The sequence below is a fragment of the Limulus polyphemus genome, unplaced genomic scaffold, assembly GCF_000517525.1.
Source record: "Limulus polyphemus unplaced genomic scaffold, Limulus_polyphemus-2.1.2 Scaffold2000, whole genome shotgun sequence".
NCBI lineage: Eukaryota > Metazoa > Arthropoda > Merostomata > Xiphosura > Limulidae > Limulus > Limulus polyphemus.
Window position 1 is genome coordinate 160,608 of NW_013667610.1, and position 19,437 is coordinate 180,044.

Sequence of the window (19,437 nt, forward strand, 5' to 3'; positions counted from 1 at the left end):
ATTAACATGTCAGTAGACTTCTACGTGTGAACCATTGAAGGCTCTCAGCACGTCTAACCAATATTCGATTTCAGTCCACCTTCGCTGTAACATGCCCACACTTACAGTGGTGATGGCATCCGTTATCCTGGTCTTTAGCTCCGTGGTGTGCGATACACGATGTTCTTAATAAGCCTCCAAAAAAGAAAGAAGTCTAGTGGAGTGATGTCTGGCGAATGTGGAGACCACAGAATTACCCCATCCTAACCAATCGACCGCATTGAGCCTTTTCTTACACGGTTGCCATTTTACTGGGTAACACTACTCAATGGAATGAAAAACAAACATCACAAAAAAAAACTGTTTGAGTTGGGATAGAGGATATTGAAAATTGCATGGTTGTATTTCTTTACTTGTTTAATTATTGAATTTTAAAATAGGAAAGACAATTTTGGACCAACCAGTATATACTTTCTTAAACAAGCTCGTTCAAGTTTCGCCACATTTCATGTTATTTTCTATTTATTTCAATACGAAAACAATTATTAAACTCTGCACTAAAAGTCGTGTTAAATTTTTGATGTAATAGAACCCCTTAAAAGTTTAATGTTGTATATTTACAGGAAAAGCTTAGTGAAAATCCAAATACACATGCGTTTTGACCAGCAATTTGTCTATACTCAACGTCCAAAATATGAAGTAAGTGAAGGTTAAGAACTATAATAAAATACAAATACATTAAGTACTTAATATTTACATATTGTAGAATGAATTAAGATATAGACTAAATTATAAATACTATTTGACTTAATACTAAATATGACTGTGTAAGCCATTTTGATGTTTCATTTCTTTAACTACGAAGCAAAGAGTTATTAATGTTGAATGCTGAACTGAAAAATCAAAAGTTATATGAAAGCTTACCAGATGGAAATAACTCAGAATTAAAGTGCTGATTCTTAATCGTCTGTTTCACTGCCTTACGGATATTTCTTATTTGATTTCAAATCTATTTATTATTATTCCTGATGTATGACAGACCAAGCAATTTTACAATATTAGGCAGTTAATGGCCGTTTTACCTTAAAGTTTGGAAGTTAATTAATTGTTGTTGTTTTTCTCAATGTACAGTTTATAGAACTCTTCAGCAACTTGGGAGGATATTTGGGAATGTGGCTGGGTGTGTCACTGTTGCACTGCCATCATCTGTTGACTCCACTGATTGACCAAATTCGAAAGTCTTGTAACAAGTCTGTAAAAGTTTCTTCTGAGAAAAAAATGGAAGGAGTGATAGTAATTCGGCAGCAGGGCGAAGAGTAACTATTATTTAACCCGTATCCAAGCCAAGCCTACATATATACGTACCTTAGAAATATAGTATCTAAATTTTCACACTTATGCACAAAGAAAATATATATGTTTATATATATATGCAATAAGTACACATTAAGCATTAATGCACATACTTTTTAAACATATGCTTTAAAATATTTTATGCGATTTTAAAAGAAAAACCCCTTAATACAAGACATTTAGTCATGTCCTCGTAAAACAGAATGTATTAGTTATGATACTGTTTGAATGATTTCCTAAGGCCAATGTTAAATACCAGGAAACAGCTTAGATTAAAATTCCGATTTTAACAGCGCGATTCACCATTACTTTAAATGTAACTTATAAGTCAAAGTAATATCTTTAGTTCAAAAACTTACAACTCGTAAAGCATGATAATTATGTGATATTAAAATCCATTGTTGTATAAAACTTTTACCTTATTCAGACATGTCGTAATCAGTCTTTTCCACGACACAAATGTTTTGTTTCTAGAAAACTTTGTATGGGCCTATTAGGTGCGACAGTTAAAAAAACAACACAAAATTTTGTCTCTATCTTCAAATTAATTAACTGCACGGTAATTGGAAAAGTGTGCATTTTTTACATAAATTATTAGTTTTATTTCGTAGTATGTTTGAATAGTAAAAATATTTATCAAATGTTCTAGCTTAAGATGCTTGTTATTTTTTCAGACTTCATCTAATAAAATCAGTCTGTTTGAAATAATAATTCGACTAACATTGAACAGTTATTGACTCATAATGAGGGTAACAAATGATATGTTGCCCGAAGTCTCCAATCAATAATTATTATGTTCTACCTTCTCTTCTGTTTTAAATGTTTCTGAAAATGAAATCCGAATTAGAGCTGCAACAAAAATCCAAAATCCCCCGGCCTACATCCAAATCTTAAAGTTTAACATCTCATTGAAGATTCTGATCCCATTTTAATAATTAATAACAAGTCAATTAGATTTAGAATTGTTTAATTTTCAAAATATAACTGAGCGATCTAACAATTAAAGAAGGCATGCTTTACTGTCTCTGTGCAGTGGCAGTATGGACATACACTACTAGATATCAGTTTTATATGTGTGAAGACTTTCATGGATATTCATAATATTATGGGCTATCTCAAAAATTTAGATCTCATCTTTTACCGTCAGTTTTTATTTTTTTGTTTACTGCCATCCATGTGTGTTTCCAGTTTAACTGTGAATTTTCTTCGTCAATTTCAGGGGTAACCAGGGGTGTTTGGCATATATCTTCTGAACTATCACTGCATATATTAACTTAGGATACTTTTCTTTCAATATCTGTTAAGACTTTAAATATAATGGTGGGTCTTGGAATTTGACTTCTTGTAATTTCGGTTTTTCAAGGAAATATTTTAGTCCACTTCCTATGGTGTAATTGTAGAACAGAGCACAGTTATGATCAGGAGAAAGGATCTTGCAAGTTAAATTGATTGTTAAATATATTAAGTGATTTTGAAATCTGGGAGACCACGACCTCTTGATTCTATTAGTAAGTTAACTTTTTCTAACCAATCGTTCTGGTTTATTTTTCATATGAATTCAAATAATATTGTACTTTGAATTTTCTTTATTTCTTCGTTGTTAGGTGATAAACACATCCTAGGAAGTTAGTCTAGGTAAAATTATTTGCTTTACTGCTTATGCTTTTGCCAAAAATTATGGTTCTATTTCTTTCCAGCTATTTATTGTTTCTACAGCATTTAATATCTTAACTCACCAGTTGTATCTAATCTTATCATAGGGACTGAACCAAATACCCAGAATTCTTATAGGATTTTTTCTCAAATTAGTATTTTGAGGAGTGTCTTTTCTATTTCTCCATTTGCCAAACCAGAATACATTCGATTTGTTACTGTTAACTTTTGCTGCACTAGCTGTAAAAGGTATCACGTATTTTCATACAGTTAAAGATTGATTTCTCAATAGTTAGTGTTAAGGTAACATCATCAGCATCTGCTAAGCACTCCTGCTGGATAATGTAGTTACCCAGAACACAAAACCATTTAATGTCAGAAATGGCATTTACACTTGACAAAAAACATTCGAGAACAAGGACATATAGAGTAAGGGATATGGGGCATCCCTGTTTCTCCCCTGATCCTACATGAAATGTTTCAGTTAAGTACCCATTTACATTTATTTTAGACGCGATGTTCGTGTACGTTATTTTAATCCTCAAGTCTTCAATAAACCGTATTCATTTATTACATACAATAAACATTTATTATGAGACCTATCAAATGATTTTTCCTGGTCCAGCGAGATAACACAGACAGGAGAGCTATCGTTATTTGAAAGACAGATGATGTCTCGTAACATGTTTATGTTAAAGAGAATATCTCTTCCAAGGACACTAGCTATCTGTGAGGAAATAATTATTTTGTCTATTATTCTTGTTATTCTGTTTGTTCAGAGCTTTAGTAAGAATCTTGTAATTAACATTGTATAGTGTAATAGATCTATAATCTTTTAACAGATTCGAGTAGTCCGCCTTACACTGTAAACTGATCAAGGGAGAGTACCTTTATTTAATGATACATTTAGCATGTCTACAAATTTCTTTCCCATAATTGTCCAAAATGTTTTATAAAATTCTATAGGTAGCCTAAATCAATTAACATATTTTCACTGTGCTGCAAAAATTATCGTCTGCAAATTCTGCTATATAAACGACTCTGCTGCTCTTCATCTGTTAGTAATTTAAATCTTACACCATAAGATATGTCAGTAGTATAGGATGCCACTCTGGCAGCGGAAGTAAACAATTTCGACAAGGTAATGACGTGACGAGAGCATTGAAGTAATATGTACGTCATCATCACCAGGGGCGTGTTTTTATGTGCACGTTGCTAGTTGGTATAAAGGGCATGTTGCTATTGTAAAAATCCTTGAAAATCTCCAAACGTCCCAAGACATGACATGACACCTAAACCTGCACTGCCCGAGGGCATGACCCAATTTCGACAAGATAGTAGGAAACACTTATAGTAAGTACCAGCAATAATGGATAGTAATTATAGGCATGGTTTTAAAAAAGAACAGTTGTGCAGGTATGACCTAAAAATTAAAACATGTGTTTTATAAAGTTTACCTGAGTCAATGAAGTGTGCTATAAAAGATGCTTAAAAATCTTCATGCATCCCACGACGTGACGCCTAAACATATATAATGTAGATATTCGAAATGACCAACATTGTAGGTAAGGAAAAAACGCTTAGAACATGGCTTCGTCAATTTCCTGTGTAGGCACATTTCACAATAATGGATGATAATCATATGTGTGATCGTAAAAAAAACAGTTGTGTAACTATGTGTTTTATAAAGACTAAGCATACGCTATAAAAACCCTTGAAAATCTATTGAGATTCACCCTACCTACAAACAGTTGAAGAGAGAGAGGGTTAACTTCAAAAATTTACTACATTATGGAAAACACAAAGGTAAGAGCAATCCCTGTTATAGCTGTTGTTTTATACATATTCAAGTCATATTGATAACCAACAAGTATATATTAATAACGACCAAGACATGTTTAAAATTCACAATTGTTTTCTGTAACAAATGTCTAATAAACTTCCCCTACTCACTCATGGTGCAACAATGTAAGTCATCATCATATTTCTTCAGGAGAGATGAACCATCTGAATATTCTCATGCACACCCATTGGGAAACGACAGGTATATTGTGATGGTTTTATTTAATGATGAAATAAAGATATGCATTCATCAATACAGAGACTATGGAAATGGCACATTATACCATACCATAGAAGGTGTAACATTTACTCATGTCGAATGGCAAGAATTTACACAACTAATACCATCAGTGACTAGGGCCATACATTTGAAATACAGTGAGGACTTTAGTTTGGATCATTAAAACCATGGTGAATCAGAAAGGTGTCTATTATGTTTACAACCCAATATAATATTATCAATTATACATCAAGTAGTATAACTTTAAAAAAGCCTGAATAATATTGATTATGTGAACAAGTCCATTTTATTGATATGTATCTAAATCAAATAAAACAAACATTTATTTGTTTGTAATTAAGCACAAAGCTATTCAATGGGCTATCTGTGCTCTGTCCACCACGGGTATCGAAATCCAGTTTCTAGCATTGTGGTGCAAAACAAACATAAATATAAATTACATCTAATAGCATCAATGATAGCATTTAAAAATTGTTAGTCGAAATATACACTGAACATGTATCCCCTGTCATACATAGGATCACAAAGTCAATGATCCTAGACAATCTGCTAATACATGCATGATGTTGGATCATGAAGAAGGTATCTGGCTATATCTGAGAACTGCTTTGACTCAAATGGATATAAATATTATACTAGATGTGTTTTGTGATAGAGCTAGTGAACTAAATGTACATGATTGTAAGAATTTAAATCCAATTGATCTTGCTAAAAGTTGTGAATTTATTCAAGAACTGTCTGACTTCGTCTGTAAAAGTGTATAAGACTAAGTATCTGTATTCAATATCAGTATGAGAAATAAAATATTTTCATGAGGTTTGTTTTATTTCATCATATGGTCAACAAACAAGATTAATATATTCTACTTAATGTAAATCACCCAGACAATATATTCAATTTTAAGAAAAAAATAATGTCTTTTGTGTAATAAGGATTTGATATTTCATTTACATAAAATGTATATCTAGTAAATGCATTGTTACATTCAATCACTCTGCAACAAAATTATGAAAAATATATCATTTAGATCCAAATTTGGACAACAATTTTTGTTTGGATAAGCATCTACATCTGTAATGTCTATAATATATACAATATTGTTCATACAGTGTCGAATAAGATCCTTGCACAACCTTCTTATTGTCAGTCCGCATTTGCAAGTTCTTTTTGATGAATATTCTTACGTTGTGAGATCGTGGAGGCAAGCCAAGGGAATCAAAATATTCTCCTTTTCCATTTCAACCAAAGTATACACAGAACCAGTGACTTCCAGACTTATGACTTGGATATAAGTTGATGACGTACAATTGCTTTTCTGCATAGTTAAGTAGCTGATCGTTAGCAAACACAACTCCAAGTTTCTTTCTCATATCCTTGAGAGCATAGAATATATCTATACAGTGTTCATTTCTTCTTAGATGTCAGTGATGATATTTCTAAACTGGTCAATTTCAAAAATGGACTGGAATACTTCATAGATGAGAACATTTATAGTGTTAAGTAAAACTTTACGAAATCGTATTTCTATTCGTAGATTTCCCTGTTTCATCAGGTTAAAGTGGGAATTACCAACTGATAGGTCGGGTGTAAGATCAAATATAGAGTGTATATCCTTCTAAATATTTGTTATGTCCTATATCAATTCCATGATTTTGAAACTGTTTTCCTGTTCCACTAAATAATGTTTCATAGCTTCGTGCATACAGGTCAGCATCAAAATCTGGTTATAAAGGTCGAGCAGGAATTTGTTTCCATCCACATTGATTGCCACGAAATTGATACTGTAATGTTTGAAACTATATGAGTTTTTCTTCCAACATCCATTAAATGCATCATTATCAACACATCCTATAACAAGACATATAGGTACTTGACCTACAAATGCGTTATTGATAGATACTTGTAAGTTTTCCTGAGGAATTGAAAATTATTTGCACTCTATATACTTCAAAGGATACTTAGCAGTTCCTTTCTGAAAGGCTCCCCAGTGGCACAGTGGTATGTCTGTGTTACTAAAACGTTCAAATATAGAAGCTTATATTTCATTATGCATAATAAAGAAGTGAATGTCTTGCTCCTTCAGATAGTGTTGAAACAGTCTATTATTAAATTATTTTCCAGCATTAGTTTAAAGTTTACAAGGTTTTGGACCTCAAAGGCCTTTATGAGTGTCATTCCTTTCTTACCTTTGAATGGAACAACCCAAGCAAATACTAAAACTGATTGTTATAGTGACTTAAGTTAGATATATCTACTAAATCAGCTTGCCACTATTCATCAATACATGAAACGATCACTCTGTTTTACGAAAATCTATATCTTACAGGTTTGTGTAACGTATATGTATCTTGGCGTCTTATCCAGTTCGTGACATGATTTAGACTGAAGGCTTTACCTAATGCTCTTACTGACCTATATAAAGCCTGTACACTGCCATAACTAGCAGGATGTGAACTATTATAATATATAGATTGTAGAGTTTTATCCATATTATTTGCTAGGTCTGAGGAATTTGAACCAACTTTTTCTGTTTGGTTTACTGCCTGTAGCAGTAGTTATAATCTGACCCTTACAAAAGGCAAAATTAAACCGTAGGTAACTGATAATATTAACAGGATTCAGTGGTTGACATCAGTCCATAAGGGCAATCAAGAAACAAGTGATTATATAATACAATGTTCGTTTATTAAAAATTAACCCGTTTAAATACAGTATGTTTAGATCTTTCAACAGTACAATTTCCATGCTTCATATACAACCATCTGTCGACATTTCCATTAACTTCTTGTGGGATATTCATATATGATAAATGTTTTGCAAAGTCTTTCTATCTTGTAGGATTAAAATTCCTTTATTTACATAATACATCATTGATTTGTTTGTTTGTTTGTAGTTAATCACAAAGCTACATAAAGGGCTATCTGTGCTCTGCCCATCACGGGTATCGAAACCCAGATTCTAGCGTTGAAAGTACGCAGATATACCGCTGGGCCACTGGAGGGCTGCATCATTGATCAGATCAGTTATGTTACTGGTCGAGACTGATCTGCCATTAATCACTACTTCTCCTCGTTCATGCCACGTTACAGTTCCATTTTAATGTATTAAGTATAATAATATTTTAGCGAGGTTTTTATATTTTGGAAGTACGCTGTTGATGATATCCAAACTTTTGCAAGTAGACAGTTGTATTTTATTTTTAATAGGTTCCATGGCTTGTGATTGAAAGCTGACTTAACATCTAGGTTTTATCATCTGTAGGTATATTATTATTATATATGACAGATTTCATATATTTATCTATAGAGTTTAAAATTTTATGAATGGGTCTTTTATAAACTTTAGGTTGATAAAGCAAGTGTACTAGTTTTTCAGGAATTAAAATCATTCATTTTGCATGTTCCATTTCAAAAACCAGCAGTTTTACTAATAGCCCACCCTGCCAAACCACCAAATAATGAAAGTATTAGTGCTACAAGTAATGGTAAAATCCCTCCTTTCTGTATTAGTAAGTTTATTTTCTGCTTAACAGATGTGTTCTTATCAGCTAATGCTCTCAACAATGACTTGTATCAACTTTTATTTGTTTGTCATGGGAACATTACCCTTTAAAACATTTAAAGCACATTCACAAATACAAGTTATAAAATCATTGTTAGCTCCGGCAACAATATCTTTAATTTGTTTACGTGTAGCTTAAGTTAATGCTCGGCGCAAATCCTGGTGTTGTTTAACTCTAGGTGTCATGATGAATAAATGGCATATATTTATAAGATCATTTGCAATACATTTACATATAACATCGACTTTTTTAACACTATGATGATAATTTATTTCATTATTATGCTAGACAGTGTAGAGTTGATTTATCAAGTTGATTAGCTCTGGGACAATCAATTGACTCTAACTTATAGCAGAGAATTTGAAAGAGACCTCTCAACAGTTTAGTTTTCTCACTCCCTGTGAAGCTCTGTCTTGGCAATCTAACCACATTCCACAAATAGATATACTCAATGGTTCCATCTTCCCAGGGTATTTTGTCACCCAGTCATATTGCCTGCAATCTGTATCTGAAATAGATTGCTTCAAGAACGGTTGTATAACAAAAACACACCTGTATAAGCACTGGATAAACACTTAAATGCTAGTTCTTTTATCTGTCCTTCACGATGTATGGACATATATCACTTGGGCACGTACACTACAATCTCATCTCCTGGAAATAAACCAGTTTTTAAACGTAATTGATCAGGAGTTCGTGGTTTCAAGGTGATTATTAGATATCCAAACAGAGGCCAATTTGCATCTTGGTAGGTTTCTTCAAATTACCTACACGTGTTAGAAACATCTGTCTCACTAAAGCATTCAGTACAGACTTGTCTATCACATTACTGAACATAATTATGTATTGAGAGTTTAACTAATGTTATGTATTTCTCTACCCTGATGAAATATATTCTGTGCAATTTAAAACACGAATAAATTCAAATGGTGACTTCCATGTGTAAAAAGTTGGGAACTCCCAGATTTTCTCCATTTTCACATATAAGGTCGTCAATTATAAAACGATTTGACTTTTCAGGTTGGATATAATCCAAAAACTTTTTCAGAATAACATTTTACAAAATGGATGTTAGGAATGGTTTTGAAATTCACTACAGAACCGGGCAATATTTGCTGGAGTAGGGTAAATAATATCACTGCAGTTTGATAACACATTGCTAACAGATTGGGTTTCCCCACTTCCAGTTGGATCCGACACTAAGCAAGTGAAAAGATGTTGTAAACAGTGATCCATCTTAAACTACAATGATAATATGTACAATATGAATTGTTTTATATACAAAGGACCAGCCTCTCACAAAGTAAAATAAATAAATAATTTAATTTAATAGCCATATGGCAGGGTATTAAAGTCTGATAAAATATGTCTTTTGGTGTAGACAGGGAAGTATATTTTGCTTTGAGGTTTGTTAATTATAGATAGTGTTTTCATATCTTTACATATTTCCTGTCAATTGTTATTGTAATGGCATGCTAAGAAGGATTAAAAATATCTACTATTTTACGATTCATTGAAGGGAGGTTTAACTTCTGACTGTTGATAACATTAAGGGTAAATCCTCTGATCTTACAACAGGATCTACCATCCTCACGTAAGTATTTGTAATTCTTAGGTCCACCACTGACCCATGATGTGATGTAGTATCCATGAATCTCATCTGTAAATTGCCTGAGATAATCACTTAGAGGGGGATCATTAGTTCTGTCTAAAATGTAAACAACACTATTAGTGTCATAGTACAAAATAAATGAACCTAACATCTCTAGTGTGCAGTACAATTTCAAATGCACATGAGCAGTAGTGAAAGCTGCCAGAAAAATATTTGTTTGATCTTTCCGAGGTAGATATTCGTGCTTGTGTCTCCAATGAAGAAAAATAACTTCGTCGTTGACTAATGTAACATCTGTTCCAATTTTGGTGTTATCGTTCACTAACAAGCAATACTCTTTAACTGATGTTACATAGGTGAGTAGCATTTTGTCCTCAGACATACTCCAACGGCCCCAGAAAAATGTTAAGACAAAGTATTGTAAGTTACTTTCTGCCTAGATTAAATTCTATTTTATCAAAGATCAGTTGGACACCTTCCTTTTCAGCATATGGTTCAATAAATTCCTGTTTTGCCTCTGATGTAATGCAGTGAGAGAGCCATCCTGAACTTTCCTGTTATATTTTTAAAAGGGTGTCTATATAATTTTTAACCAGTTTTATGGATCTTTCAGGGAAATGGGAAATTTCATAAGTTTGTATTATCTTATAATCCCCCTCAACTGCTTTATTCACCTCCTCAATAACCCATGTCATCTGAGTGATTCTTAAAATGACACACATGTTATAGAGAGGGAAAGTTAATTTACCATTATTTCTCTGAGGTAAAACAAGATGATAGACTTTCATCTGGGCTAGAATTTTGCATCTAATAAACCAAAATAATTATGTACATCTGAAACATTTGTTCTGATGATTATGTGATGGCCAACTGGATATTAACAGTACTTATTCGTCCATGGAAAAAAAAGACATAAGGTCAACATACTTGATGTTTCCACCTTCCTTCACATCATACAAAAGTTTAGTAGCATTGACTCTATCACCATAGAAACTGTCCCCTATATAAAGGCGAAGAACTACTATGTGGTACTTAAGAAAACTAATTAAATTTGTATCAGTGGATTTCGTACAGTTAAATTTATGTTCCCAGATTGAAATACCCTTATGTACTTGAGCTTTTTGTTTATGTTGCCTGTCCAATCTACGTTTTCTAACAAACCACATGAGTCTGTTTAGAACAACATTCATAGTGCCAGAATCGTAACATAAACTACACCCGTGATAGAAACACCCATAAAATTCATAAATAATATCCTTGCAGAAGTCAGCATCACTATAATTTAAGGTTTCAACTTCACCACCATTAAAGTCATGTTGGACATTAATACCTTCAGACTGTTGCATGTAGTCTATCCACTATAGTTGTTAGTTATATTATATCTATGGTTAGGTACAAGAGCTATAGACTTGGTGGTGTAAACTGGCCTCTGGATACGGCCATGCATACAGAAGCAACAGTCGTGTACCTGCAAGGGTCAGTACTGCATGTGGCAAGAAACTCACCTCTGAACTGTAGACAGCACTGATGGAGTATATCAGTGTCTGATCGACAGTACCTAATGAGATAAAATAGATAATATATGTGTTTCAACAAACTTTACTAAAGTTTACTTTTTATATTTTATCATCATATACACATAATTGTAGGATTATGTATTTTCTAATTTTTAAGAACATAGAGGTATAATAACTTTTAATAACATAACTATCAAGAGAAGATGAATCTTATCTGTACATCTCATTTTGAAAATCTAAGATATACCCTTCCTCTTTGCACTGTTGGTACTAGTCCAAAAATTTCCCTTTTATGGATGTTGCCATAGTGTCGGGTGAATTGAAGCTCATATTGGGTATAGGGCTTTGATACGTTTGTTTTAACCTTGATGGATAAAATAATTTAAAATGAAATGGCCACCAAATCCCTTCATGTTATGAGCTATGGCTGTGTAATTTTTATGTTCCTCTGAAAATATGAACTCATAAGCCTCATCGCATTCATAGTATCTTTACCATTAAAATCGCGAACCACACAGAGAGGGTGCAACAGAAAAGAGAAGACGTTAAAAAGATAAGTTGTTATACTGTTATAAATTTTTAATGTTATTTAATAATATTGTCATTTGTAGTGATTTGGATTGAATAACAAAAGATTAACTAGATTTATTGAGATTGGAAAATAAAAATAGTAGGGTTAAATTTTAATTAAGAGCTTAGTGATATAATCTACTAATGTTAGATTAGGCTTAAGACGTGTATTTTGTACTTTCAGGCTTAGCTGTAATTCATCTTACTGGTAAACCATAAAACAGGTTAAATACATTATTTTATTAAACAAATACAATTTGAAGACTAGTTAATTGTCTCTTTGTGTTTTAAAGATTATATTGTTTACTTGAGTTTAGATCCATTAGTTTAAATTCAGTTTATATGTAGGTTATAAATCAGACTAAATACATTATATTATTACTATTAATATTAGTATTACATAAGCATCGGATAAACTAAAGTAAAGAGTAGTTATTTGTCACAGCTATGAAATTTAAGATAAGATTAATTAATTAAGTGTGAACTTAAAGTAGTAATAAACTGTAATATATTTCATTTTAAACGTTAGGCTTAACAATAACAGTGTTGGCAATAGGCTACTGTTCTGGTATTTACATTTTGTATTGGGTATTTATTTCCAGGCTACAAATACAAGTTAGTTGTGTTGTATCTATGGTTAGGTAAAATTACAAGAGCTGTAGACTTTGGGGGTATAAACTTGCTTCTGGTTAAGACTTAAGCATTCACAGTTTATCTAACTGTGTAGAGAATATACTGACTTTGAATTTATTTTTATATTTCAAATGGTGTGTTCTCTTGTCCAATATATTCTGTACAATATCATTAAATGAATTTCAAATGTTTGTGAGAGGCTGCCCGAATGCGTTTTCTTTGAGTTTGAATACTACAATAAACGTTGTAGACATGGCACTATATTTTTCCACGTGTCTCAATTACATGCCTCAGCTCTGAGACATTTACTAGATGTCTGTTAAGGAAAAAAAAAAGAACATAAATGTAGAATTATTGATCCAAATATGCCAAATTAATATATATATATATATATATATTTGTTAACACTATTCTGCATACATCTATCCCAGCTTCACTATCATTGGACAGATGTTGCATCCCTCTGGAACTCTAGCTGTTGTTCATAGTGTGGATTTGCTCTTTTACTTTCAGTAGAGGGATTGAAACTAAGTCCATTTTCAAGGCTTTTTATACTATGTGTAATTACTTACAGGTATACTTTATAAAACACATGATATTTCCATTTTAAGGTACTACTTACACAACCATTATTTTTTACTCCATAAGTGTATATGGTTGTTTTATACAAGCTAAATTTTCCTTCTTTTTATCTCTGTTTTGGATTTTTTCATTTCAAGGCTAAAAAGCTGTATATTATTTCATACCTTTTCTTTGCGTAAGTCTCTAAGCAACTACTTAACGATGCTGTAAATCATTTTCATCAGTTTCGTCCTATTTTTAAAAACGTTGTTCTTTTCTTTAATAACTCCATATTAAATACTACTACAGAGGCAGCATTCCTTTTAATGTTTGTTTCCTAACTATTTGTACTTTCTAATTAGCTTTTTTTCATCTGGATTCCTGAGCTATTTGTTCTTGTTGTTTCTGTTGTTTGCTATTACTCCAGCTATCCTGACCTACTTATTTTTCACTTGAGTTTGATCTTATTTTAACTTTTTATTTATTATTTTTAAAAATCACTTTCAAATTGAACTAGTTTAATATCTCCCATGACTTGTTATTATGTTTTATTCCTCCTATCTGCATTTAACCAATTTATCATGAGTGGAGCAAAGAGAGAGTATTATATCTGAACATCCCTGGATTTACCCTAAGTACCTACCATATTTTATTGTTCAAATATAAGCCTACAGTAACCATTTTTTGTTGATTCACAGGCAATAGGAAATGCCTGGTCACCTGAACTCTACAGCTTCACATACAACTTCTGTAGTATTCACCTACAATCAAAATATTAATACATTTATGTCACTTTAAAATCATTAAAGAAACATTCCAAGTTTAGAAAAAACAGTCTTCTTAACAAAGACTTCTCTTATAAGATTTAAACTTTAAAACTTCTACCTGAAAAATAATGAAACTTTCATTACTTAGCTAAATACATTTTATAATGTTAACTTTTCATTTAACTTTTTTTACCTAAAATTTAATGATACAATTATTACGAGACAGTATTAACGATTCAGAGGTTTTGCAATAAACTTATACTCGCTTATGGTAGCTGAGTACTTTACTAGTCCTGTATGACTAAGTTATATGCCTTCTCCTACTGGCTCAGTGGTAAGTCTGAAGGCTTATCACGCTAAATGTCAAGTTTGGATACCTGTGGTGGGCACAGCACAGAGAACCAACTGTGTAGCTTTGTGCTATCAACAAAAACAAAATTAAGTTCTGTCTTCATTCTGCTATTCTTTCCTTGATGACAGAATAAGACAGGTTTAATTTATTGGAGAAAGCAAACTAGATTCTGTCTCAATTTCCCATGTTTTGGCCAGTACTTACAGTTCCAAGCACAGGTGGTACAAGATTTTCACCAACTAGCAAAATCTTGCTTTTGCCAGTATAAATGAATTTTAATACTGGCTAGAATATATAAGACACCCTCATGTCTAGTCATTCAGTTGTTGTGGACCATTCAAGAATTTTCTTTCTCTTCCTGTCAAGACCAGAACAGTATCACTGATATTGTCCCTCTTTCTTTTTTCTTTACAGTGGAAATACTTAACTAACCCACATGAATCATAGTACAAATACTATAAATATACTATTATTTTAGGTCTGTGGGAAAACATTCAACTTGACTTGGTATTTCTATCATTTAGGTTGTGAAATTTTCAAAATTTTGTTGCAAGGCACTGTTTTGAAAATCATCAAAATACTTTTCACCAGTCTTTCAATTATTTATTATGGATTGGAAAGTTACATTTTATATATCCACTCAGTTTCAACTTGTTCAGTATTGTGTAATGTGATGTTTTATTTTGTAGATTGAATCAGTTGACCTCATGCTATAAGTCATTCAAAACACGAAAAAAATTACAAAGATTTATCAGTGACCAATACTTACCTTTCAAAATGGCACCCCTTACCTTTGTCAGGCATTATAACATAATTTTTGTCAAAACATTTTGGTTCATCCTAACAATTTGCTGTTGCTTTCCATACTTGCTAAGCCCAACTAAAGTTACCTGATGTCTCTTCAGAGAAAAAAATTCCTGTAGTTTTCAAACACATAGTTTAACGTAACTCATTATCAGAAGGGAAAAGAATGTCAAAATAAATGTTACAAGAATAATAATTTGAATATTTATATTCAACAGTTCAGGGACTTTGGAAAAGAAAAACTATATCCAACCAAGGAAGGTATCACTTTTTCTTCAACAGAATGGGAGGAATTTAAACAGTGGATCTCAAATATTAGTGTAGTTGTATAGAGCAAAACTGAACAAGATTTTCATCTAGAAGGAGGGAATCATGTAATCTGTGTTGCATATGTTAATAATATCCCCTCTATATTGTTTAAGTATCGATTTGATTATCATGGTATTTATATGTTATCTGATAAGATTATCTTTGTTTTATCAAATTCAGAATGGCAGAATTTATGTGCACAGATTTCTCATTTTGATACTTACTTAAATACTATAGTTCATAATGAAAAGTAATTGAATGAATAGATTAAACCAATTCTTATTAATAAATATGTTAAACAGGTGTATACCATATTTTACAAGTACTGATATGTTAAACAGGTGTATACCCTATTTTACAAGTACTGAAGAAAGAACAGTATGAAATCAACGATCTTAGTCAAACTCATCATTCTTGTGACATGTTAATTCATGTTGAATGTGTATGGCTATGTTTGAGATCAACATTAACAAGAATGAATAAATTTATTGTTCAATCTATATTTAATCAAAGAGTTAAATTTATCAGGTTCTGTCAATGACAATTTCTGGGATACTGTAGAGAAAGACGGCTTTATTCTATAGTTATCAAATACAATGTGCATGTTTCCTACCTTTGAAGATTTTAAGAACAAACAAAATGTAATATAAATGATAACAATAAAAAAGTTTTTGATAAATTATTTCAATTGTTGTTTCTTATGATAAAAGATATTGTCTTTCACATTTTATAAATTCAACATGTTTATAAAGACCAATGTAATAATACCTGCTGCACATACTTGTTCTTGTACGTTATTAACCACATGGAATAAATCACCATAAATGAAACATAAGGGGCATTCTCCAAAGCAATCAAAGTTTCTGTATTTTAGAAACTATACGAAACATATCATGCACTTGAAATCCGTAACTAAATTGACTGTCCCCGTCAGGCTAAACATAAGATCTTGACCTTCACATACCACTCCCCTAGAGCTTAAAACTGAAGTGTTATCTTCAATATGTGTAAATAAAGACTTGTAAGGTAACACACACTTACTCAAACACTGGGTTTACTGTCTATCATTTCAGAATAAACTTTGCAACTACAATGAACTGTATGTCCACTATACATTAACTCTGACAATGAAGAACGGATTTTGTATGTCACTGAACTTAACAGTCAACAAAACAAATTTATATATTCTTATACTTTACATAACTTTACAGAAAGCTAAATGTACATTCTCAGTATGTGATGGTTCAATAGGAAATTATTTTCTACTTCTAAGTTACTACATTCTGTTTTTGATCTAGAACTCACATATTTGTCGTTTAATTATAATTTTACTAAAGAAATATCAGTATCGTTCATCTTACAATTTGGACAATTTTTTATTTGATGGACAAATTCCTCTGACAAGCTGAAAGCATAATAACCTTTGATATTTACAAATTGAAATATGTATGGATTACCAATATTAAATTAAATTTCATATAAATTAGTGTGTAGTCATTGTTATACTTCTGTTATAAGATTTACGAAACTTAGTAAAGCTCACTGTAGTAACAGGAATAAGTTAAAATCATAGCACATTATCCCACGGTTCTCCTTAAATTACAGTTACCTAAGTTTTATATTAAAGAATAAAAGGTGACTATCAGAGAAGAGAGTCACTTTTACAATAGTTTTGTGATCATCGATGAAAACCATTCTTTTGACGGTAAATTGTTGTACAATGTTAAACATGTTGTCACTACAGTGTTATGTATGCCAGTGAGAAGAAAAAGTTCAGGAACTGAGTGTTTGACGACATCCTCGAGGTCTCAGACTAAGTACAAATTGCCGACAAATACCGAGATAATTGGAGTTTCCCCATCGTACAGACCTACAAATAAACTTACTTTCAATTTACACTAAATATACGACCACTTTCTTAGGTTATGTCGTGGGTCGGCTGGAAGTATCATATCTAAAGTTAAATACATTAATAAAACATGTAACGTTAATAACTGACATTTTAATACATTTCCAGCCGACACTATGTTTGAAAGCTAGTTCATCATTCTTTCTTCCATGTATCAGAACTGCATCAGTCTGATAACACAGGCCTGCGAACATAAACTTCATAAAAGTTGTTTTAATGTTAATAACGGATTTGCTATAATTCAGCTACGCATATTTCGAAAATAATATTAATTTTTTCTACCATGTAAGGATTTTTTACAAATCAGGAAGAAAAAAACTCTTACTTAGACCAAATTATTATTTCGTTTACCACAATGAACATTTTTTATTATGTTTCTTAACAAAAATACAAACAAACTAAAGAAAAAGGGAAGAACATTGACATCAAATGAATATGCATTCTCATTCATCCTGATTTTTTTTGTGTGTGAAATCGAAGTCTTTCAGGCACGAAACTACCTGTTGTGGCCTTTTCTGTTATGCATTGCGTCATGACGTTTTGCGAAAAATCTGTATGGGATGGAGAAAAATGGATATCATTTTCGGACTCAGTGTACGTGTAAAAATTTCAGTACAATAAAACCATAGCATGCTTGTGTTATTAGTGGTGAAAAGGACAGAATATATATATCTTTGAAATGTTATCCAGATTTGACTGAACTTTAAACTGTTTGTTGTAGAGAGATATTAAAAATAGGATATGTCTGAACTGAGCTTATCAACACTAATCAGAAACAGATAACTATGTCGCCATTCGAGTATGGCAATCTGCGGTTTCGAATCCCCGTCACACCAAACATGCTCGCCCTTTCAGCCATGGGAGCGTTATAACATGACGGTCAATCCCACTACTCGTTGGTAAAAGAGTAGCCCAAGAGTTGGTGGTGGGTGGTGATGACTAGTTGCCTTCCCTCTAGTCTTACACTGCTAAATTAGGGAGGGCTAGCGCAGATAGCCCTCGTGTAGCTTTGCGCGAAATTCTAAAACAAACCATTCAAGTGCATACTTCGTTGTATTGTATTATGCAATCTCATACATTTTACATGTTTATGTAAATATCATAAATTAGAAGTGAATCCAACTTTCATTTTGAAAATTATTCTAAGCTGACTAATATAGTCTAGCTGAACTTCTGACCATTTGTAGGGCACAGAATTGAGTAGAAAGTATGCAATAATTGTACGCTAACTGAAATGCCCTATCACTATACAAGTCAAAGAGCTATGATTACTGACATTTAAATTTCAGTGACATACAAAAACTCTAGTTAAAGTATGGTGATCATTACATGTATGTAGAAAATATTGAGTATAATGTAAATACATAGAGACAATGTATTATAATTGACTTTTATTTTAATAAAAGTTTTCCGTCTCTTCTTTCTAGCCATTGATGACGTGTTGAGACAATGAGTTCATCATCCTACCTTTATAGAAACATTGTCTGTATTGGTGTGACTAAAGAAACAAGAAGAGAGACACCAGCAGTTGCAAGAAAACCTGCAACAGTGGCAGCTCGAACAACAAAATAAACAAGAAGAGAAATTACAGCAGTTGTTGGAGGAAAAAGAAAAGAAACAAGAAGAAAGAGAACAGCAGTTACAAGAAAACCTACGACAATGGCAGCTCGAACAGCAAAGTAAACAAGAGAGACTACAGCAGTGGTTGGAGGAGAAAGAAAATAAACAAGAAGAGAGATTACAGCAGTTGTTGGAGAAGAAAGAAAATAAACA